Source organism: Neomonachus schauinslandi, chromosome 6, assembly GCF_002201575.2.
Source record: "Neomonachus schauinslandi chromosome 6, ASM220157v2, whole genome shotgun sequence".
Lineage (NCBI taxonomy): Eukaryota > Metazoa > Chordata > Mammalia > Carnivora > Phocidae > Neomonachus > Neomonachus schauinslandi.
In genome coordinates this window covers 36,560,020-36,583,829 of record NC_058408.1, presented here as the reverse complement: position 1 = coordinate 36,583,829, position 23,810 = coordinate 36,560,020, and the positions used below count along the sequence as shown (strand labels likewise).

Sequence of the window (23,810 nt, the reverse complement as noted above, 5' to 3'; positions counted from 1 at the left end):
TGCTCCCCCTTATCGGGGACCCTTCGCTAAGCTAACCACTCTTCCTCTAACCAGAGCCACCTTTCTCATTTCTCTGTCTCCTCCTCCAAACACATTCTCCTCCTCACTTCACCCAATGCATTATTCTGAATTCATGGTTACACTTTACTATCTTCCACTAAAGGTTCACTCATTCAATCACTTTTTGTAAATCACTCCTTTGCTGAGGACCTACCACACGCAGACACTGATGGGGAAACAACAATGCAGCACGGTGGGCCCGGATTCCTCACACCCCCACCCGCACCCCCACCCCCATCCCGTCACGGGCAGTGAGCAGTGGGCTCCGGCCCAGCAGCTCCCGCACCAGCCACTTCCCGCCCCCCCCATCCCGAGCAGGGCCTGCAGACCTGTGTCCCTCCTAGGACCCCATGGGCACCTCCCTGCAGCTTACCTGCTCTCCCAGTTCTCCGTACCCTGCCCCTGAACAAGCCGGGGGGCCCGAATCCTCTGGGTGTTGGATGGGCAAAGGGGGGTGGCCTAGGTAGTCTGGAAAAGCATATTATATTAGTTCGATGACCTAAACTGTAATCATACAATCAGACTCACCAGTCTGTCCTAAACTGTAGCCCTGTTGCCCTTTATGTGGCATTTGGCACTTCCTCCTTGAAACCCCCTGATCCCTTGGCCCTGGGGACACTGTGCTGTGTGGCCTTCTCCCATCCCTGACCACACTTCCGCGGGGCTCCCTGCGGGACTCCCCTGAGATTAGGTCAGCCTCTGTCCCTCATTCTTGCCAAACTCCCACCTCTCCTCACGGGAAAGGCCGCCACATCCCAACTGGACTTCTTTCCAAATGTGGGTGGGGGTCCCTACTTCCTCACGTCCTGGGGCGTCATGAGCCTTACGGTTTTCTCGCCCTCTCCCTTCCCAACCATCCTATCTTCTCACATACACGGGGAGAAGGAGAGTCCAGGGGCCCGGCCAGCAGAGCCATGTGGCAGTGTGGAGATGCAGCCAAGAGACAATGGCTGAGAGGCTGAGATCGGGCTTGGAATCAGAAGCCTTGCCCAGCCCCACCCTCCATGGCCCACGGGTGCTCTGGGGAAAGGGGAGAGCCCTGAGACCTCCCTACATAGGATACACAACAGACATGCCGAGGTGGATTCAGAAACCTTGGCTTGACCTTTTGGCAACTTTTAGCTACTAAAGGCCAACATCATTCTAGCCGTGCCTCATCTCTCACACGAGCTCATGCACAGCTGCCTCTGGGCCAGGTCACATCTCCAAAGCTGTGTGACACACTGCCCACTGCCTCAGAGCCGGGAGAAGCTGGGGCTGGGGCAGGAGTCGATGTTCTGCAAGGGGCAGACGGAGCAATCCCGTCCTGACCAGCTCTGGCCCGGGCCCAGGGAGAAAGTGGATGGGACCAGGGGTGGCCCTCTCATCTCAGCTCTGTACTGGGGCAGTATAACCTAGAAGCTTCCTGAGGTCTGCTACTCCAGGTGTACCCCAGATGCCCAGCGCACACATGGGTAGGCATCCTTGAGTCGTACTCACAGAACGCTCTAGCCCCTCACACAGCCCTGGACGTCGGGTTCTTGGGATCAGGACAGCAGAAGAGGGAGAGAAGGAAGGGAGCCCGGGGTGGGGCGGGGGGGCAAGAGGAAGAGAAAGAATTTGAAAGCATGACTTTCCCCCCAACAACTGAGCCAGTCAACTCTACAAGGGCTTAAGGGATCAGCGAGCCAAGGATATCACAGCTTTTAAAAAACAGTGACACTCATCAAACCAAATCTCATGCAGAAACATCAGTAAATAAAAAAGTGTACAGAGGAACTGTTTTGGGGGAAACAAGGCCTGTTTGGGTTTCCTGTGATCTCTACCCCTCTGGCAACTTTTTTGGGTCATCTTAGGGGTTCCAATGATGTTGGCCTTTAGTAGCTAAAAGTTGCCAAAAGGTCAAGCCAAGGTTTGCTCTCTCAAGATAATAATTCTAACACTACCACTCACACACACTAGTCCTTAGCAGTTTGTAGGCTTACACACGGCATCACACGCAGTCCTCACACCAACCCTGTGGCAATATTGCCATCGTCACCCTTCTGATGGAGGACGTACTCGGGGCCCGAGCTGTCAAGCAACTTGCTGCAGATCGCACAGCTAACACGTGGCAGAGCAGAACAGCACTCTAGGCTTCCTGACTCCAAGTCCAGTGCCCTTTGCTCTGTGTCATGGCTACAGGGAAATGCACCACATTTCACCCAACACCTAGACGGAGGTCTGGGTGAGAAGCAGCACAGCCTAGAGACCAGCTCTGGAATCAGACCGCAGGGTTCACGTCCTTCTGCCATCCACTTACCTGGGTCATCTCTTCCTCATCTAGAAAATGGGACAATAATAGTACCTGCCTCTAAGGCTTGGGGTTAGGATTAAATGTGTTCATTCATGTAAATTACCAGCACACAGTGCCTGACGTATAAATAAGCACTTAATATCCACGCATGTCCATCCTTCACTCCTAGTCAGCATTTATTCAGTGCCTGCTGTGTGCAGAGGCCCGTGCCTCATTCTGCAGTGGGGGAGGACCCCAAGTTACCAGACAGTTCCCATCCCCCAGACAGCTGAGTCCAGGTGGGGACCATGCCTACATATGAAGTACAACAACCAAATGCCCTAAGAGTATGCCCTAGAGCATGATAAAGATGCTGGCTTGGACACCTTCCCCCAGAGAAACAGACCTCTGTTTGGGGAGCCTACGTGTAGCAGTATCTTAGCCTACCCTATAATGTACTTCCAAATTGGGATCTCTCAGTAGTAGCTAGAAGTCTGCTTGTTAAGCAAGCTTCTGGGCTAGATTCCATAGTGGATTACCACGTGAGACACACAGACCTGGACCATTGGGCCAGCTCCTAGACCATTCCTCTTCCTCCCCACTAGCCGCTCCTCATTGCCCCATCGCTCAGAGGACCCAGGCTGGTGCTGGACCTTTCTCTTCTCTCCAGACTCATTTTCCTTGTGAGCTCATCTTGGCTCCTGCCATAGAGGCCATCCGAGGCTGACGGCACCCCAATTTCTATCCTCAATCTGGACCTCTCCTCATTCCAAGTGCCTGGTCCACACCTCCCTGTTCGTTCACCAGACACCTCGATAGTAACACAGCCAACCCCACCCAACCTGCTCCTCCCACGGCCTTCCTCCACCTCAGGAAAATGGCGCCACCAATCACCCTACCGCTTGGGCCAAAACTTTGGAGTCACCCTTGGCTCTTCTCACTCTGCACCCCACAACACAGATCCTCCCAGATCTTCTTTCAAACATCTCAAACTGCTGCTCCCTACTTTCAGCACAGCCACTCCGCTCTAAGTCAGCATCCTCTCCCACTGGAAACAGCATTAATCTCTTAGCGGGCCTCCTGCCTCTGCCCTTCCCCGTAGAGCTCAGTCACACCCCAGAAGCCAGAGCCATCTGTTCAAAAACAGAAGTCAGATATTCCACTCCTCAGCTCCTGTGGCCCCATCTCTCAGGGTTACAGCCAGTGTTCTTCGTGTCCTGCACCATCTGGCCTCTCCTCATTTTCTAGCACTCTCCTCCTGTGCACACATTCCAGCCACACTGGCCTCGCTCCTTCTTAACCAGTGCGAGAGCCTTTCCTTGCTGTCTGTCCCCCTGATGCCAGAATGGCTTGTTCCCACACTTCAGGTATCCGCTCAAACGCTACCTCACAAGGGAGGCCTTCACCAACTGCCCCACGTGAAAACACCACCTCCCTGACGCCACACCCCCTCCCCTGAGGCATTTTTCTCCAAAGCGCTCACCACCGTCAGGCACGGTATAGGTTTCCTTCTTTACCCCCGAACTTCCCCAGCCAGAAAACAAGCTCCGCGGGGGCAGAGGGGTTTCTTTTGTTTACCGAGGCCCTGACGCTGGACAGTGCATGTGATAGGTACACCATAGATACTGACGGAGAGTAGCTGATACTGAACGGCTCCCTTACCAAAAGCTTCATTTCCCGCCCATCCTGTCGCCCAGTGCCTAAACCTTCTCATCTCAACCCTTTCTAGGTCCTGAGATGCCACCAGTTCCAGCTAGACGGGGCAAAGCTGGCTAATAACGCTCGCTGACTTGGGGAGGAAGAGTCAGGGTCAGGAGGGGAGGGTCCAGCCAGATGGGGCTGGAAAAGCTGAGTTTGAGCCCCACTCCTTACCCCTACTAAAGTGAACTAGCCCCTGGGGACGTGTCACAGGGGGAGCCAGGTACCGGGGAAGGAGAGGAAGATGCCGAGAAGGATTTTTAAAGGCAGACAGGCCAACTTTTCAGTCAATCAACATGTTTGGGGCCCTCACCCAGGTGCCTCACAAGATGCTAGAGAGCTCACACATTTGCCAGGGTTGCTTTTCTGGAGGCTTCATCACGCGGACAGGTAACAGAGTTTGAAGCCAGGTTTTCCTTTTCAGCTCATTCTCTTGTTTTCAGTATCTATTTCAAACCTTTCTCTTCTCCGCAAACCTTGACCACGCCCTGCCACCCGCCCGGGGCCTGGCCCCCTCTCACCCAGAAACTTCACTTCCTACTGCACAGAAAAAAATAGAAGTCTTCAGACCAGAACGACCTCCACTTCCTGACATCAGTCCTGCGTGTCTCCCTGCGGGGGGGGGGGGGGGGGCGCTGCTCTGCCCTCTCCCTCCCAGGGCGTGTTAGAGGTGACCTCTGAATTAGGCCAACCTCTTCCCCTGTCCTGAACTCCTGCCTTCTCGGGGGGACTGGACCTGACATCCATTGTCTCCCACCCCACCTTCTTCATCGCCAACTTCTCCCGGTCAGCTGGCTCCTTCCATCAGCGCTCACACAGGTCTCTCCAGAGAGCAAAGCAACACTAAAAATCCACACGCCCATATTTCTCAAAAGTTCGAGCTCTCTCCTTCCTTCACAGCCGAACTTCTTCATTCACCCTCACCCTCGCCCAGTGGAGTGATCGTCTCCACTGGCCTCTCTTCAATCCAATCCTCAGCCCACTCCAGCCGGGCTCACATCCTCACCAAGCCACCCAAAGCAGCGACGGCTGGGTCATTAATGCCAATGGTCCGTTTTCAGTCTTCATCTTACCTGGCTTCTCAGCAATGTCTGACATTGTTGCCCCCCAAGCCCTCCTCCAAACACACACTCTCCCTTCCGATTCCCTGAAACCACACTGCCCAACACCAGAGACAATGTATGAACTAACAGCTCCCAACCGTCTCTCTCCCCCCACCCTGGACTTCCTCTGCATCTAGACACATCCAGGCTGCCTACGCAGTGCCTCCTTCTGACTGTCTTGCAGGCACTCCAAAGCCAACACATCCCCTCTCCCAAGTGCTCTCTCTCCAGAGCTCCCTTGTGGTGAAGACCCACTCTTTATGTTCCTTGGCATCATCCGGCCAATGCCTTCCCTCCCCCTCCCCATCCTATCAGTCACAGAGGCCCCCTGAATGTACCTGATGGGTGCGTTCCATCTCCTTCTCTCCACCACCCTCACAACCAACACCCTGATTCAAGCCGCCACCCCTGTCAGCTGGGCCCACTGCACAGCCTCCTACAACTAGTCTCCCTCACCCACTCGCTCCTCCAGAGCATTTTTCACACAGAGCCTAACTGAGCTTCTGAAAACACCAAGCTGCGTCACTCACACAATCCTTTTACGGCCTCCCAATCCTCTTAATGTCCCCAAGCCCTAACACATGCTGCAGCGGTCCTGCCCACATCCTCAGTGTCATCTGGGAGCCCCCTTCCCCCCACCCCCTTATTCTCCATCCTCCCTGGACTCCCCGTCCTTCTTCCCCCCCCCCGCCAACCCTCCCCCCCCCCCCCCCCCCCCCCCGCTGTGCCCCCCCGCGACAAGCCTCCCCCCCCCCCGCCCCCCGCACGGCCTTCACCCCGCTGCTCTCCCTCTCCCTCTGCTCAAGCTGTGGTCTCTGCCGGAAACAGCCTGTCCGCCCTCGCCTCCCTCTCACTGAGCCAAACGCCCCCTGAGGCCCAGCTGAAGCATCTCATATTCAGCTAAGCCTTCACAAGCCTCCTCGGCCAGGTTCGGTCCCCTCTTCCTCCTCGTATGCTATTCATCACACTGTGCTTCTCCTTCATAGCACAGACTGTGATTGCAATTCGTTTTTTTATGTAATTATCGGTTCAATATGAATCTGCACCAGCAAACGGAAGGCAGGGCTGGGGCCGGGTCTTTTCCGGGTGCTGGCAGAGCAAACACTCAGATAGCTGAGTGAATGATGAGCTACCGCTTTGGGCGCCTACAATGTGCTAGAAACTTACATGGGTTGTTCCCACTTTGCACAGCAACCCAATGAGGTATGGGCACTAGTCTTATTATTCGCGTTCCCATTCTACCAATTAGGATTATAGAAACGTATTCGAGGGGCCACGGGTGGTAAGTGCTGCCTTAATCTCAGGCTGGTCTCCTCTCAAAGCCACTACACCACGCTTCCCTCAGCGCCTGACACAAGGTAGGAGCTCAACCAAGAGGGACAGATGGAGTACCCACTATGTCATCTCTTTGGTCCTCACAGTCACCCTTGAGGCCTACAAAGAAGAATTACAATTGCCCTTTTCCAAATGAGGGAAGAAAATGGAGTCTAGGGGTTCAAAAGGTCACCAGCGGTAGGTGGCCATGCTGGGCTGGTCCTAGGTCTCCTGGCTTCTAACTAGAGTGATTTTCTCCCAGCATAATCACAGCTAGGCACGGATGGGTGAAATTATGCAGGGAAGCCATGCAGAAAAGAGGTAACATAGCGGGCCTGAGACTGCCATCCTTAGAAAGTTCTGCTTCCAAGGATGGCCCTTGGTTAACCTCTTGGAGGGTGGATTTATGGCAGGTTCTCCTAACTGATTCAGGTGGTGCACTGTGCCCAAACTGTTTTTGCAAACAATGTGATTATTGTTGAGCACCTGTTTTTCTTCGGGAGGTCTGGAATTTTGGTATAAGTTAGGCAGAGGATGCCTACAGGACAAGTCCTCAATAAAAACCCTGGACACTGAGTCTCTAATGAGCTTTCCCGGTAGACAACATTTCACACATTGTCACAATTCATTGCTGGAGGAATTACATGACCCTCTGTGACGTCTCTGGTGGGGAGGACTCTTAGAGCTTGTGCCTGGCTTCCTCCGGACTTCGCCCCGTGTGCCTTTTTCCTTTGCTGATTTTGCTTTATATCCTTCCACTGTAACAAATCGTAGCTGTATGACTATATGCTGAATCCTGTGAGTCCTCAGAGAATATCATGGAACCTGGTTATGGTCTTGGGGAAGCATTCTTAACAAGAGATGAAGTTGAGTTTTCTTTGAAAAGGGTGAGGGGCATGAATTAGTCGATTAAAACAGGAGGCATTCAAGGCAGAAGAAATGATGTGAACAAAGTTGGAAACAGACAAGTCAGACGGTTTGACATAGCCAAGCAGAGCTGACATCGAAAGAATCAAGCATCACGCCTGCAGGTGGAAGAGATGGGTGCTAGAGAAGTCGCACTTGTTCGAACGATCCAGCATCAGTGAAGTGAACCACTTGAAATCATACATATGGAATTAGTGCCAAGGAAGGATTAAAGAATTTAGTGTCTGGCTGTCCACAGCTAACATCCACAGCATCGGACATTTCTCAGAAAGGTCTCCAGAAGTGCCACCGAGCAGTTGAAGCAACATCCCAAATTATTGGCTTTTCAAATAAACAACCTCAATGTGAGGAAGTCAGTCTGCTACAGAATAATCTACTTCCCATCCATGAAGGGCAGCTATTCACTCCTTCCTTTGTCCCTTTGAAATGCCTCTGCCCACAGTCCAATATCCCTCCCATCCCTCCTGAGGAGTGAGGAGAAGTGGACACTCCTCAGTGAATCACTCCTCAGGAGGGATTCCTGGAATAACCCCACCCAACTGTTGAATCACTTCTTTTATTCTGCAACTCCTTAGCATGGAAGCCTTCACTTTATGTTAACTTATTTGCCTTTAACCCAGGGAAGCAACGTCAATTTTCCCAGGTTGTATCATAGGTATCTGAGATGGCCCTATCTATCTAAGAGGCCCAGCCTCTTCCTCAGAATCTTAATGTCATGAAGGCAAAAGAGGGACTTTCGTGACTGTTTGGCTTCACCCCACCCGCTTGCCTCCACCCTCCAGCATCGAGGGCCCCTCTACCAGAGGGCTCAGCATGCAGCCTGGCTATTCCAAGCTACCCCCATCCCACCCCCGCCCGGTAGGGGAGCACGGAAAGGGCTCTGGCTGGCAGCTTTGCACCCAGCCAGCTTCACTCCACATCCTGCTCTGGTGGCATAGCTGGATCCCACTAAAGGAATGGCTCTGCTCCTGGTAATCAGGCCAGTGCCTGTATTTTGCTTTCCAAATCCTTCCTATCTCTTCTGCTGGGTGCCTGATTCACCTCCCTACCCAGCACTCTTTTCCCTCCAAAGCGGCAGCTGCTCTGCCCACAGATTATTCTAAAGACTGGAATCCTGCCCCTGAAACCTACTCCCTGGGGCCGGGCCTCCCTTATCTGCTGCTGTCTGCCCTCTGCCTGCCAAGGGCTTGTCCCAGCTTCTCCCCGCCATGCCCTGCCCTGTCCCAGCTCACCTGCCCCCCCCCCCCCCCCCCCAGACTGAGGTCTGCCTGGGGTAGAGATTGCAAAGTGACAGCACCAGGCTAGTATAAATGATGGTCTGCCCCGGCACTTGGCAGTTCTTTTGTTTGTCTGTTTTTAATTTAAATTTGAATGCCTTTAGAGGATGCCTACAGGACAAGTCCTCAATAAAAACCCTGGACACTGAGTCTCTAATGAGCTTTCCCGGTAGACAACATTTCACACATTTTGCACCTCCCCAGAGACCCCACAACTCCCGACTGCTATCACACACATGGAAGAAGAAACCAACTTTACTGAGTACCCACCAGACACCAGGTTCTGGGTACGTGTTGGCCCATTAATCCTTTCCACTAACCTCAAGTGAGCGACATTACTATCTCTGTGGAAGCACTGAGGCTCCTGGAAGTTGGGCAACTTGCCCAGATCATACAACTACAACCAGCAAGCCATAAATTCAGATTCGGACCCAGACCTCCCAGCTTCTGAAAAGTCCACACTATTTCCACTATGCATTACGGCGGCCCCTCTGCAGCTGGCAGGAGGGGAAACGGGAGGAGGGCAGGGCGGCACGTGAATGCACAATTAAGGTAGTCCAGGAAAGAGGTCGCCTGGATGGGAACTCAAGAAGCAGCCATGGTGCCCAGAACCGGCTGGAGGAGACAGGCCAGATGTTATGGTGGGAGAACCGTGGTGTCTGCACGGGTTAGGGAGAACTCAGAACTTCCTTCTCTTCAGATGACTTGGGTCAGGTGTCTAAGGGGCTCCTGAAATACCATGGTGAAGGTTTTGTGTGTCACAAATCAAACTGGCCGGGAAGAGAGCTGGGGGAGAGACAGAATCCTTTCCTTAAGGGTGTTGGTCTAAGCCTTGGGAGGTCAGGAGGGCTCTAGGGAGAGGAGTGCTGGGGATAGAGGGCCAGCCTGAGGACAAAGCCTGGGCTTCATACCAGACTTGCAGGGCAGGAGGAGGATGAGAAGCTTGAGGTCAAGGAAGGGAGCGTCAGTGGGGACAGTGGGGCACCCTCCAAGGAGATGGGCAACAGCTGCAGAGCAGGCTGGCGACTGAGGATTACCAGGCCCCAGAAACCCTCGCGCAATCTGAGCAGCAGGGCAGGTGCATGGCACTGAGTGAGGAATACAGCGTAAGTGCAAGTGCTCACTGCTCTTTCCAGAAGCTTCTCAGTGAAAGGGAGAGAAGAGGGGATGCAGAAACATGGGGTTTTCCTGTTTAACAGAGGCTGAGCTAGTGGGGTAGAGGAAGGAGTCAGTGGTCAGAGAACAATGGAGGTAACCTGTCAGAGGGAGGAAAGCGCTGAATCAGGGGTGTAAGGTGGAGAAGGTGTTCTCCCGTGGGTCAGGAGAGTAACTTTTCCCTGAGAGAAAATAGACCACGGGGGAAATCCCAGGGATGTTCTGAACTGGTGAGCAGAGAAGCCTGTGGAGCGCGTGTCCAGCCATGAGGCATGGGGAGCTGCTGAAAGTGAGATGGGTCCCCCTTCCCTGCTCACACCCCCTGGGGAGGGGCGCTCCCCGGGGCTCCGTGATTCAACGCGGGGCCCACAGACCCTGCAGGTGCATGCAGACATCCCCTGCCCTCGCTGCCACCTGATCTTAGCATGCACCACCATCTGCCTCCTAATAACAATATGCAGACTCATCACTGTCGCTGCAAATGGATTTTGAATTTTTCTGTCAGGACTGATGAGTATTTTCACTTTTATTTCCTCTCTGGTCCTCTAGCCCACTTCCTCACAAGACAGGGCCTGCCGGGGGCCGTATGGATCCACTGCTGTCTGACCTTCCAAATAAAGCTTTTCTCTGGGCCAAGCAACAAACTCAGTGGAGCCTAACCCTGGCCTCAGCCGTGGCAGGAACCCTCCAACCCTGGGGATCACTTCTGCCCCTGTGACCTGTTCTTTCCCCCAACACACACACACACACACAGACACCCACACAGCTCTGCTTCAGTGATGACTCCTGCCCCAGAGGAGCCTCAGTAAAAGCCACCATCTGGGCAGAAAAAGCTCTTGAGAGATTGGGTCTGCCACTGCTCCCCCCTTCCCTCGGTCAATTAGCTCTAGAAGACCCCGGATCAGTGCTGAAGGTGTCAGGCAGCCTTTAATGAATGCCTTTCTGGTTCCCTCCTGCTCCTCCAACCCAGAATCCTGACTTCCTCTAGCTGAAGTAACTGAAGAGCACGGGACGTAGAGCCCAAAGACTTGGGCTGGGGTCCTGGAAGGTCCCTACATTCTGTGAGATCTTTCCAGTCACTTCTGAGCCCCAGCTTGCAGCCAGCTAAGTGGAAGGAACAGCACCTGCCTCTCCCAGGGAGGGAGGGAGAGGTTAACCAGGTAAGAAAGGCTATTTTCAAATTGCCCAGCGCTCTTCTGATTTCTGGGATCTAAGCAAGTCCTGCCGGCAGCTCAGCCTCTCTAGAGCCCCGCCCGGCACCTGTCCCCCAGCCATCAGCCCCTAGCAGTCTCCGAGCCCAAGGGAGACGCATCTCAAATGAATTCGACACAGACATCTGTTTAGGCCTACTCTATGCCAGACTCCAGGATACCAATAAGAATAGACACAGGTCTTGCCCCCAGCTCACTCAGCTGGGCAGAGCTAACAGCGGGTGTGTCGGTTCGCGCGGTGGCCAGGGCAGAGTCTCCAGAACCTGCTCCATGTCGGTGGGAATAGACCAGACATGCGTCATCAGAGTCCAGGCTGAGGAGGAAGTGGGCAGATTTAGCTTCCAGGGTGGGGGCCTAGAAGCAGACACCTGGCCCAGCACTGGAGCCTAAAGGGTTACTACAGGCAGCGCTTTGCCCTCACCATCTGGGAGATGTGGACAATAATCCTGCTTTGGCCTGACTTCCTAGGATCTCATGGAGGACAAAATGAGAACAGCAATGAGAAAACGCTTCAAAAAGTAAAGAGTTTTATAAACATGGACTTATTTTTCTTCAGGGTCCTCTGCAGTGAAGCTGAGATAATCACAGAAGGTCTGTTTGTCTAAAATGCTGGCGAGCCCTTCCCATGGGTAGCCTAACGGGACTGACTCAGAGGCACCCAGCTCCCTCGCTCTGCACATCATACCCCACTGAAATATCCCACTTACTGCACTTGGTACTGTCATGGATGGGGCCTCCTCTCCTTTCTCTATTCTTCCCACTGCCCTGCCACCCAGGGCCAATGGGTACTCAGGTGATGGCTTGCTGACAGATGGACACACTGCCCATCCTACTCCCATTGCCTCAGACCTCAACCCAGAGGACCTAAGAAAATCACCTCCTCCATTACCGCCCCTCCAGCAGGATATCCAGAGGCTAGCTCAGATAGGAGACTTTCTTCTGCTTCTGTCTAGGACAGGGGGAGGGAGATTCCAGGATCTGAGTGCCTACCCATTCCACAGAGTTCAAAACAAAACAATAACAAAACCAAGAAAGAGTCTACAGGGGCTGGATATTTTCTGCTTCCACCTCACACCCATCTGTCCTGCGGCAATGTCTGTCCTGTGCAAACTGGAGTAGAACTGGGGGGAGGAGTATTCAGATGACGCGGTTTTCACAAGGGTCAGCAGTGCTAACAGCCTTTCATGGCCCATGTGAGAAGGGCAGAGCGGCCAGCAGCACTCTGGATTTGGGAGGTCCTCCCCGGCCTTTCCCGGCCTAAAACTCCCTCACACGAACTGAACCAGTTCCATTCCCATAAGTACTTCAGTGTCTTTGCATTTTGTCTTCCAGAGCCCTTTTAAAATGCAAATGCCCCTGGAGGAAGAAACCGTATTCCACTGGCCCCAGCCACACAGCACTTGTGCCCAATAAATATTTACAGAATTACATTGGTTACTAGATGCCTGTCCTCACAGCACACGGGTGGGAGCCCAGGGCTGAGAAGGGTGGGGCTGCAGGGACAGCCTGGGCAGTGAGCCACGCCTCCTTCCACCCTTCACCGCTCGCCCAGAGCAGCCCCTCCAGCCACAGCGAGATAACTTGAGTTAGGAGAAAGTAAATCTGAAATAGCCAAATATGGAAACTCTGCTGGAGGGAGCAGAACGAGCCGAGAAAGCCGGCAGCGGCGGAGCGGCGCTGCGGAGTGAACCACAAGAGCGTGGCCCCAGGATTCACTGAAAAGTCTCAGAACCGCCAAACCCCTGCCGGGCAGGACCAAGGGGAAGGCAATCTGGCCTGGAAAACCCAGATCCCACCAATTCTCTGCGTGCCCCTGCGCAACTCACTCCACCTCCCTGAACCTTGGTTTCCTCCAAGACCCCTCTGGGCTCAGCTTAGGGTGTGTGTGCACGCAGTGTTGTGTTTGTCTCGTGTTGTGTAGTGTTTCTAAATGAGCACGCTCAATCGAACAGTTTGTGGAGGTTTCCATTCATCCCAATATTCCAGTTTCATTCCGGAGGGCTCTGGTCGGAGAAGTCCTGCAGAAGTGGCGGCGGTGCCTAAGGGTTCGGAGGGAGAGCCTAGGGTTTGCAGTGTGTGTGTGTACCACGCTCGCCTGAACTCCCCCACCCCCTCCTGCTTCCCCCAACCTGAACCTGGTCCCTCCAATCTACAGCCGCGCTCTGGACCAGCTCCCCAGCTCCGGACCCCCAGTTGCGTCCACATCGCACCCTTCCCCTGCTAAGAAAACCCGCTCCGAGCCGCGGAGCCCAGCTGTCTCCTGCACCCCCCCCCCACCGCACCCCCTCGCCCGCAGCAGCGGCCACCTGCCGGGCGGGCTGCCCCGGCCTCGGCCCGGCAGTCTCGCGCCCAGCCCTCCCCCCCGCCGCGCCCTCCCCGCACTGGTCGGAGCGCTGGTAGCTGGACTCGCTGAACGCGAGCGGGGCGGGAGGGGCGGGTGGCCAGGCCCGGGGCCCCAGCAATCCGGCGCCGGGCGCGGGGAGGAGGCTGAGGGGCTCGTGCCGCTGCGGCGCTTTCGGTTTCAAAGCAAATGGGACGGGCCGAAAAGCGCTCCTCGGTCCCCTCACTCCAGCCCTACAGCTGCGGGGCTGGTCGCTGCTGCCACCGCCGGGGCGGCGACTTGCCGGGACTCACGTGTGGCTCCGCGCGTGTTGTCCGCCGGCGCGGGTCCGCAAGCGCGCGGCTACTCCAGGCAGGGGTCGGCGGCGAGGCGGGGGCGAAGCTCTCAGCCCCCGAGCCCTGCGAGCCGAGCCGGGCTGGGGGAAGAAGTAGGGCGGGCCCGGGACCCGGGAGGGGCGGGGCCTGGGGCGGGGCCCGCGAGCGGTCTGGGCGAGGGGCGCAGGCCCGGGGGAAGGGCGGAGGCGCGGGAAGGTGATCGGTAGGACGCTGAGAGAGCAGTCACCGAGCCATTAGAAGTCTAACCCACCCTCACTAGAACCACAAGTACTTACAAATAAAAAGCTTCTCAGATTTTCCTCAAGTGCCTTTGAACTGTATACATCTTACCCTTTAACTTGGCACAACCAAGCTCAGCCTACCCTTTTTCATGCTTTGACCCCCAATCAGTCCTTCTTGATCTTCCTTAGCCGTAGCGCAAATTTGCCAGCCCTCCTCCTTGCTGCTGGTCTAGCAATCGCTTAGAGGTGTCGAGGTTGCCCTTGAAGCAAGGGCTTCCCAAACATCTCTTTGGATTTTCTTTTTTTTAAAGATTTTTTTTTAATTTATTTATTTGAGAGAGAGAGAATGAGAGACAGAGAGCATGAGAGGGAGGAAGGTCAGAGGGAGAAGCAGACTCCCTGCCGAGCAGGGTGCCCGATGCGGGACTCGATTCTGGGACTCCAGGATCATGACCTGAGCCGAAGGCAGTCGCTTAACCAACTGAGCCACCCAGGTGCCCCTCTTTGGATTTTCTAAATAACCTTGCGAAGTAGGCCTGGTCCTCCTCATTTTACCTACGAGCTATTTGAGGTCCAGAGAAGTGACCTGAAGTGAAGTGCCAGAAGCTGCGCTCTAGCTACAGCTTGAACCCGCCTCTCCCGACTCCTAAACACAGGACTCTTTCTTACATTACCTCTCTCCATGAGCATCTGCTCTGAATGATATTTGTAGTCTATATCAATCTCCTCTGTGGGGGCACCTGGGTGGCTCGGTAGGTTAAGCATCTGCCTTCAGCTCAGGTCATGATCCCAGGGTCCTGGAATCGAGCCCCACATCGGGCTCCCTGCTCAGTGGGGAGCCTGCTTCTCCCTCTGCCTGCCGCTCCCCCTGCTTGTGTTCTTTCTCTTTCTCTGACAAATAAATAAATAAAATCTCTTAAAAAATAGATTTATATATATAAATCTCCTCTGTGAAGGTTGATGGAGCATGAAGAGCATGGCTTTGGAATGAAATAGACCAGAACTCCAATTCTAGCTTCCTCACTTTCAGTTAGGCAAATCTGGGCCTAATTTGACTGCCTTGAGTTTTAATTACTCATCAGTAAAAGGGGAGAATTAGTGAAATGCACAACCCAGATATGCATAGGAGCCAGGCGGGAAACAGACATACATACTCTGGGCTCCTGACACTGTCACTGACTGTGATTCAATGGTCTCTCCCCCCTTCTCCTCCCCATCAACTGAATAAAGCAAACAATTTGTCCCTAGAATCATATCAGAGTTTTAAATATAATGAAATCAGATTCTGGGATAGATAGTGAATCTTTAATTGTGGGAAGTGGGGGCTGCATGACTTCAGGGCTAGGAATCTAAGTCGGGAGGTAGAGGAATTTTCGACAGGTACTAGTTGGAACTAAAGGACATGTTCCCAGCTCCTCGTGTTGATTGCAGAATCCTGGGCAAGGTGTCTGGGAGAATAGAGAAGACAGACCCTAGGAATAAACCAGTCTGATGGAAGAGATACGATTCCTTTCCTTGAGAATCTTGAAGATGGGTGGGAAGGACAGGATGTAAATGTACATATAAAACCAATATTAAGTACTTGCTGATGATAGCTAACATTTATTGTCTTATCATATGCCAGGTACTGTGCTCAGTGTTTTATTCATATTATTATTTTTTTAAGATTTTATTTATTTATTTGAGAGAGAGAGAGAGTGAGAGAGAGCATGAGAGGGGAGAGGGTCAGAGGGAGAAGCAGACTCCCCACTGAGTGGGGAGCCCGATGTGGGACTCGATCCTGGGACTCCAGGATCATGACCTGAGCTGAAGGCAGTCACTTAACCAACTGAGCCACCCAGGTGCCCCAGTGTTTTATTCATATTAACCCATTTAATCATCAGCCCTATTTTATAGATGAGAAAACTTGTGTCTTGAACAATTTGCCCCAAATTGCAAAATTCTTAGTTTGGGAAAGATGGGATTTCAACCTGGGAAGTCTGCTTCTGGCACTATTAGCCATCACACCACCGTGCCCCTCAAAGAAATGGTTGGTGTAAATTCAAACAAAACAAGAAGGAGACAAATTTTAGCAATTTTAGTGTTCTGAAAATATTTGCAATGTTATGAACAGAACCCAGTCTTCAAACTAAGTTCATCTATAAAATTAAGGGCAAACTCGAGTATACACTAAACTTTTACACAAAAGGGCTCAATTTTTTATCTGTCTCTTATAAACACCCTAAGTTTATCCTCAAACTTTAAAAAGACATGGCTTTCAGCTGTTTCATTTGCTGGATAAATTAATAGGGTAAGAGATTGCAGCCCTGGCGGTCAATGGAAAGATTGTGCTGATGCAGCGGGAAGGGCGCCACCTACTGGAAAAGTAGATGGATGTATTACCTTCCTCATGCTGCCCTTCTGTGACAAGACTGATCAATATAGGCAGTTAGAGCACAGTAAAAGGTCATATCTTCCATCACCTAGAAGTCAGTGAGCTCAAACAAAAAGCAAAAATATTCTTCTTGGGCCTTAGATTGCACTAACTTCCACTGTAAGTCACAGTGGAAAGTCTTTGCCTATAATGGAACAACACATGGAAAGTATGATATAACAGCAAAACCTCTGGGTGCTGAGCACATAGAATGCTCACTTGCTCACTAAGTATGTCCTGCATTGAGGCAATAAATGAATGAATATCTGTGGGTTTTCTGTATTTAAATTTTTGACCCAGTGACATGTGGTCCCTTTGCTTTCATCAAATAACCTTTAACCCAGCTCTGCCTGTCAGTGGGCTGACCACCACAAGAAGAGAGACAAAGGAGTGCTGGAGGCAGGGAGCTTTTCCCAGGACAGGTGTAATTAAAAAAAAAAAAAGACTCATTTTTCCAAAGACTCTTTTTCCAAAGGTATATCCATTGTCTGGGAGTACCACGGTTTATTTATCCATTCACATGATCAAGGACAGGTTGGTTGTTTCCAGTTATGAATTGGAATTAATTGGCAATTATGAATAAGGCTGCTATCAATCTGTATGCAGGTTTTGGTGGGATATACATCTCCATATAGTCTGTATTTGTTCCAGAGGATCCCTCACTCAATATACACGTTCTGCCCTCTCCTTCTCTGTTCATGGTTTGTGTGATCATCAGCCTTTTTGTTGGAGAAATTAGATTTTTATTGTTTTAAAATTAGGCCTGCTGTCTTCACTGTGTGCTTGGCTAAATGCAGATTTTGTCCATTTTGACAGTTCCTTTAATAAGGTTCACACATGCAATTCCCATCAGTGCTTGGAAAAACATTTTAACATGTTAACTCTGCATAGTCACTGTAAGGCATTAAAAATATTTTTAAGGTTATTACTTAGCTTTAGGAACAATGAAGTAAGATCATGGGCTTGATTGGCACAATCTGGTTTTGTGAGACTTTGTAATTGGTCAGTAACAAGGAAACCATTTATTCAGTCTTTCTTTCTTTCTTTCTTTCTTTTTTCTTTCTTTCTTTCTTTCTTTTCTTGAGAATAGAGCCTACTCTATATGGAGAGATTTTATTTATTTTGTTAAAGATTTATTTATTTATTTTAGGAAGAGAGAGGGAGAGAGAGAGCAGGGGGAGGGGCAGAGGGAGAGAAACTCAAGCAGACCCTGCACTGAGCAAGGAGCCCGATCTCAGGATCCTGAGATCACGACCCTGAGATCACAACCTGAGCTGAAACCAAGAGTCGGATGCTTAACTGACTGAGCCACCCAGGCGCCCCTATATGGAGAGATTTTAAACAATGCTCTTACAACCTTGATTAGCCACATCCTCTGTTTCACAGAAAACAGGACAGAAGCATTAAGAAGGAAAGGCATAAGCCAGGAAAGGGCTTATCCTGGGAAAAGCAGACAAAGTTCAAGTGTCTTTGAGTCCAACACCGTAGTCTATCATCTTGCCCCTCTATCCTGAGAAACCACGTACAATTCTCAGCAGGCACAACAAGGGCCTCTCATTATGGTTCACAATCCTGGGGCTGCTGCATCCATTGCCCACACTTTGGTTACATATTTTTTCCCTCTTTTAAACATATTTACTGTTATACTTTCAATACCACAAAATTCACCCAATCAATGAATTTTAGTAAATTCAGTTATACAACCATAACCACAATAAAATTTTAGAACAAAACCATCACCCCATGTGTCGTTTTATAGTCCATCCCTACTCGCAGTCCTGGACTCGGGCAAGAGCAGATCTGCTTTCTGTTTCTATAGTTTTGCATTTTCTGAAAAATTTATATAAATAACTACACAGTATTTTATGTCAATTGGCATAATGTTTTTGAGGTTCATTCAATTTGTTGCATATATCAATAGTTTCTCCCTTTTTATTGCTGATTAGTATGCCATTGTATGGATACTCCCCATTTTGTTTATCTATTCACCAGCTGATAGACATCTGGATTATTTCCAGTATTGGGTTATTATGAATAATGCTGCCATGAACATTAAAATACAAGTTTTGTATGGACATACACTTTCATTTCTCTTTAGGTAGGTACCTAGGAGTAAAATACCTGAGTCGTGTTGTACGTGAACGTTTAATCTGTTGGAAATTGCCAGTTTTCCAAAATGGCTGTATCACTGCATAATATTACATTTCTACAAGCCATATGAGAGGTTTCCAGTTTCTCCACAACCCTGGCAATAGTTGGTATTGCCAGTCTTTTTAACAGTAGCCATTCTAGTGGGTGTTACAGGTGCCTTGTTGTGGCTTTACTTTGCGTTTCCCTTATGACTAATGATGTGACATCTTTCCTGTAGTCCCTTGTCATTTGTCATTTGCATGACTTCTCTATCCAAATTTCCTACCCATTCTAATTGTTTTCTGTTGTTTTTGTCCTCTTATTATTGACTTGTAAGAGTTCTTATTACTGGATTCTTAAGAGTTCATTATATGTTCTGGATACAAATCTTTAAATGTTTTTCCCTTGTCACTAACTTGCCTTTATTTTCTTAGTTGCATCTTTTGAAAAGATGTTTTTATATTTTGAAGAAATCCAAATTAGCAATTTTTTTTCTGTGATTTATCATTCTTTTGATGATGTATTTTATTCTAGGAATTTATAGTTTCAGTTCTGATACCTAGGCCTATGATCCATTTCTAGTTTATTTTTGTGCACAGTGTGAAATAAGAATGAAGGGTTTTTTTTGTTCTGGGGGGGTTCTTTTTGGCATACAGATATCCTACCCTTTCTGCCACTGAACTACCCTAGCACATTCGTTGAAAGTCAATTAACCATTTATGTGTGAGGGTACATCTGGACTCTATTCTGTTCCACTGATCTATATGTCCATCTTTACACCCTTTATAACAATCAGTTAGTGCAAATCCCCAGTTGTTTTTTTTTTTTTTAAGATTTTATTTATTTGAGAGAGAGAGAGAGAGAGCATGAGTGGGGGGGAAGGGCAGAGGGAGAGAGAGAGGGAGAGAGATCTCCAGCAGACTCCCCCCTGAGCAGGGAGCCTGATGCGGGTCTTGATCCTAGGACCCCGGGATCATGACCTGAGCAGAAGGCAGACGCTTAACCCACTGAGCCAGCCAGGTGCCCTTGGTTTTGTTCTTTTTCAAAATTGTTTTGGTTAGTCTAAGTTTCAGGTTGGCATTTGTTTTCGTAAATAAAGTTTTATTGACGTGCAGCCATGTCTGTTAATTTATATATTTTCTATAGCTGTTTTGAACTACATGGGTAGAGATGAATAGTTGCAATAGGTGTGGACTGTAAAGCCTAAAATATTCACTGTCTGTCCATTCATAGAAAAGTTTGCTAACCCCTGGTCTAGGTCCTTAGCATTACTATGTAAATTTTGTAAATAGCCTGTCAGTTTGTACAAAACAAGCTGCTAAGATTTTGATAGAGATTGGGTTGAATCTATAAATGAATTTGAAGAGAATTACCATCTTAACATATTAAGTCTTCCAATCCATAAACATGGTATATCCCTCCATTTATTTAAAAGGCCTTCTTTAATCTGCCTCAGCAATATTTTATAGATTTCAGTGAACTGGTCTTTCACATTTTTATTAAATTTATTATTATTTTATTCTTTTTGATAGTATTATGAATAAAATTGTTTTCTTAATTCCATTTTCAGATAATTCATTGCTACTATATGTTCAATTGATTTTAGATTGATCTTGTATCATGTGACCTTCTTAAACTCACTTATTATTCCAGCAGGTTTTTGGAGGTTCATTAGTATTTTTTACATGCAAGATCATGTCATCCACAAATAAAGACAATTTTTGTTCTCCCTTTCCTATCTGTAAGCCTTTATTTTTCTCACCTTTTTGCTTTGCTAGAATGTCCAGTAAAATGTTGAAGTTGTGAGGACACCCTTCCCTTGGTTCCAATCCTTGGAAAAAGCATTCAGTTCAGTATGACATTACTTATGGGCTTCCTATGGATGCCCTTTGTCAGGTTGAGGAAGTTCTCTTATATTTCTAGTTTTCTGAGAGGTTTTTTTAATCCTGAATGGGTGTAGATTTTGTCAAATGTCTTTTCAGTCATGTCTACTGATATGACTCTCTTTTCCTTTTATTTTATTAATGTGATATACAGCAATGATTCTCAGCAGAGGGTGATTTTGCTCCCTGGGGAACATTTGGTAATGGCTGGAGACATTTATGATTGTCAAACTGGGGTTGGGGGAGAGGATGCTACTGGCACCTGGTGGATAGAGGCTGAGGATTCTGCTATGAATCGTACAATGCATAACAAAGAATTATCTAGCCCAAAATGTCAATAGTGCCGACGCTGAGAAACCCTGCACTATTGACAGAAATAAATCAACTATTCTGTCAACTATTTTTTTTTTTAATTTGAGAGAGAGAGTGAGAGAGAGAGCACAAGACAGGGGAGGGTCAGAGGGAGAAGCAGACTCCCTGCTGAGCAGGGAGCCTGATGCGGGACTCGATCCCAGGACTCCGGGACCACGACCCAAGCCGAAGGTAGACGCTTAACCAACTGAGCCACCCAGGCGCCCTATTCTGTCAACTATTGACAGAAAGAAATCAACCTTAACTGATTTCTGACTGTTAAACCAAACTTGCATTCCTGGGATAAACACCACTGGGTTATGTTGTACAATTCTTTTGGGGATGCTGCTGGTATCTTCCTAAGGATTTTTGCTTCTCTGTTCACTGGAGATATTAGTCTGAAGTTTTCTTTTTTTTTTTTAAAGATTTTATTTATTTATTTGAGACAGAGAGAATGAGAGAGACAGAGAGCACATGAGAGGGGGGAGGGTCAGAGGGAGAAGCAGGCTCCCTGCCGAGCAGGGAGCCCGATGCGGGACTCGATCCCGGGACTCCAGGATCATGACCTGAGCCGAAGGCAGTCGCTTAACCAACTGAGCCACCCAGGCGCCCAGTCTGAAGTTTTCTTATCTTCATTTGGCTTTGAATCAGAGTAGTAATGCTCTTACGGAATGAGTAGGAAAGTGTTCTTTCTTCCTGTATTTTCTGAGTTTGTGTAGGTTTGGTATTATTTATTTAAGGATTTGATAGAATTCACCAGTAAAGCTATCTGGGACAAGACTTCTCTGTGTGTGAAGATTTTAAGTTACAAATTCATTTTCTTGATTCAGATTTTCTATTTCTATTTGAGACAGTTTTGGTAAGAATTTGTCCATTTCATAAACAACTCCCAATTTGTTGGCATAAAGTACTCAATAATATTCCTTTACAAATTCTTTTCATTTCTGTAGGTTACACAATGATGACCCCTCTTCCAGTCTAGATTTTGGTAACTTATGCACTTTTTATTCTTGATCTAAAAAATTTTCTAATAAATTTTCAATTTTGTTGATCTTTTTGAGAAGCTACTACTGGTTTCAGAGATTTTTCTCTATTGTTTTCCTGCTATTTATTTTTCAACTATGATCTTTATTTCTTCTCTTCTGCTTGAGTTTACTTTTTTTGCCCCTAGCTTTTAAAGAAGAAAGCTTAGATGATTTAAATCTAATATATTTAAAGCTAGAAATTTCCTTCTAGGCACAACTTCACAGCATCCAATAGATTTTTATATATTGTGTTCTTATTTTCAGTTCAAGATATTTTCTAATTTGTTGTAATTTATTTTCTGACCCATAGCTTATTTAGAAATTTTTATTATTAGAAATAATTAGAAATAATTAGAAATAATTATTAGAAATAATTTCCAAATATTTGGGGATTTTGCTGATTTATGTTGCCGATTTCTAATTCCATTGTATTCAGAGGACATAGCTCCAGAAGATTTGAATCCTTTTCCACTTATTAAAACTTGTTTATGGCACAGAATATGGTCTATCTTGGAAACATTTCATGTGTATTCTGTTGTTGGGTGGAATGATCTATGAATTTCAGTTAGAGGTAAAGGTGATTTTTTTTTTTAAAGATTTTATTTATTTATTTGACAGAGAGAGACACAGTGAGAGAGGAGCACAGGCAGGGGGAGTGGGAGAGGGAGAAGCAGGCTTCCCGCTGAGCAGGGAGCCCGATGCGGGGCTCGATCCCAGAATGCCGGGATCATGACCTGAGCCGAAGGCAGGCGCTTAACGACTGAGCCACCCAGGCGCCCCGAGGTAAAGGTGATTGATAGTGTTGTTCAAGTCTTCTATACTCTTACTCATTTTTGGTTTTCATGTTATATCAATTTTTGAGACATGGGTATTGAAATCACAGACTTTAATGGTGGATTTGCCTACTTGCAGCTCTCATGGGGATCTTCTTGATGATTTGGCACCTTTATCATTATTAAATGACCATCTGTGTCTTTGATAATGTTTTTTGCTTTGAAATCTTTGACATTTATCTAGTCACTCCAATTTTCTTTTGTTAAGATAGTATACATCTGGGCGCCTGGGTGGCTCAGTTGGTTAAGCGACTGCCTTCGTCTCAGGTCATGATCCTGGAGTCCCTGGATCGAGTCCCGCATCGGGCTCCCTGCTCGGCAGGGAGTCTGCTTCTCCCTCTCCCACTCCCCGTTTGTGATCCCTCTCTCGCTGTGTCTTTCTCTGTCAAATAAATAAATAAAATCTTAAAAAAAAAAAAAGATAGTATACATCTACTGTATTGGTTTTCTACTGCTGCATAATGAGTACCACCCCCAAATTTAGCAGCTCAAAACAACACTTATTAATTCAGTTTCTGTAGTAAGAAATCAGGGCACAGCTTGGCTGAGTTCTCTGCTTCACGGTCTCTCATCGGCTGCAATGCAACCAGAGGATGTGATACAGTCTACTAACAGGACCGAAATCACAATCTTTTAACCTAACCACAGAAGTGACGTCATCACCCTTGCCATATCCTACTGGTCAGAAACAAATCACTACACCCAGCCCACACACAAGGGCATGAATACCAGGCAGCAGCAATCTTTGGGGTGCTGCTCCTATCTCTGCCTCTAACCTGAGGTTATTATGGGGCACTTCTGAAAATGTTTCCCTGTGCTTTTGCTTTCGTGGAATTGAGAGGTTCCTCAATTGTTAGGTTTTGTCATAAACCTGTTTCCTGCTGGTGGCACCTGCCTTGGCTTTCCTGCACCGTTAGGGGCTATTTCGATTTTTGTTGTTGTCATGTCAGTAAGATTTTGGAAGGGAAGAAAAATAAACTGAGGCTCATGACGTGAAGTTAACTTGTTGAATGGGGTTGGAAAAGAGTCACCATAGTACAAGGACTCCTTTGCATATATAAGCGAAGTGACAAGCCCCTCAATGACTGTTCTCAAATTCTGTTTTGGAAAAGCAACAACATACGAACAAAACGGTCTTAGGAATAAAGGCCTCTTGAAGCCAAACCCTACCAATCATGAAAGCTGTTCTGGGAAGTACGCTAGATGACTCAAGAGATAACTTTTGTTGTGATATTATTCAAGATCTCCTTAGTTATGGTAACTGTACCCTGTATGTTTA

General features: G+C 48.6%; 1 protein-coding gene across 1 annotated transcript in view; it reads right to left on the bottom strand.

The window, feature by feature from the left end:
• The window catches only part of TRAF5 (TNF receptor associated factor 5), a 44,689-nt gene extending 30,941 nt beyond the window's left edge, over positions 1 to 13,748 (bottom strand). Inside the window, exon 1 of the mRNA XM_021682535.2 lies at positions 13,634 to 13,748. The gene's annotated coding sequence lies outside the window, so the exon portion shown is untranslated. The remainder of the gene's footprint in view (positions 1 to 13,633) is intronic.
• Positions 13,749 to 23,810: the final 10,062 nt, after the last annotated feature.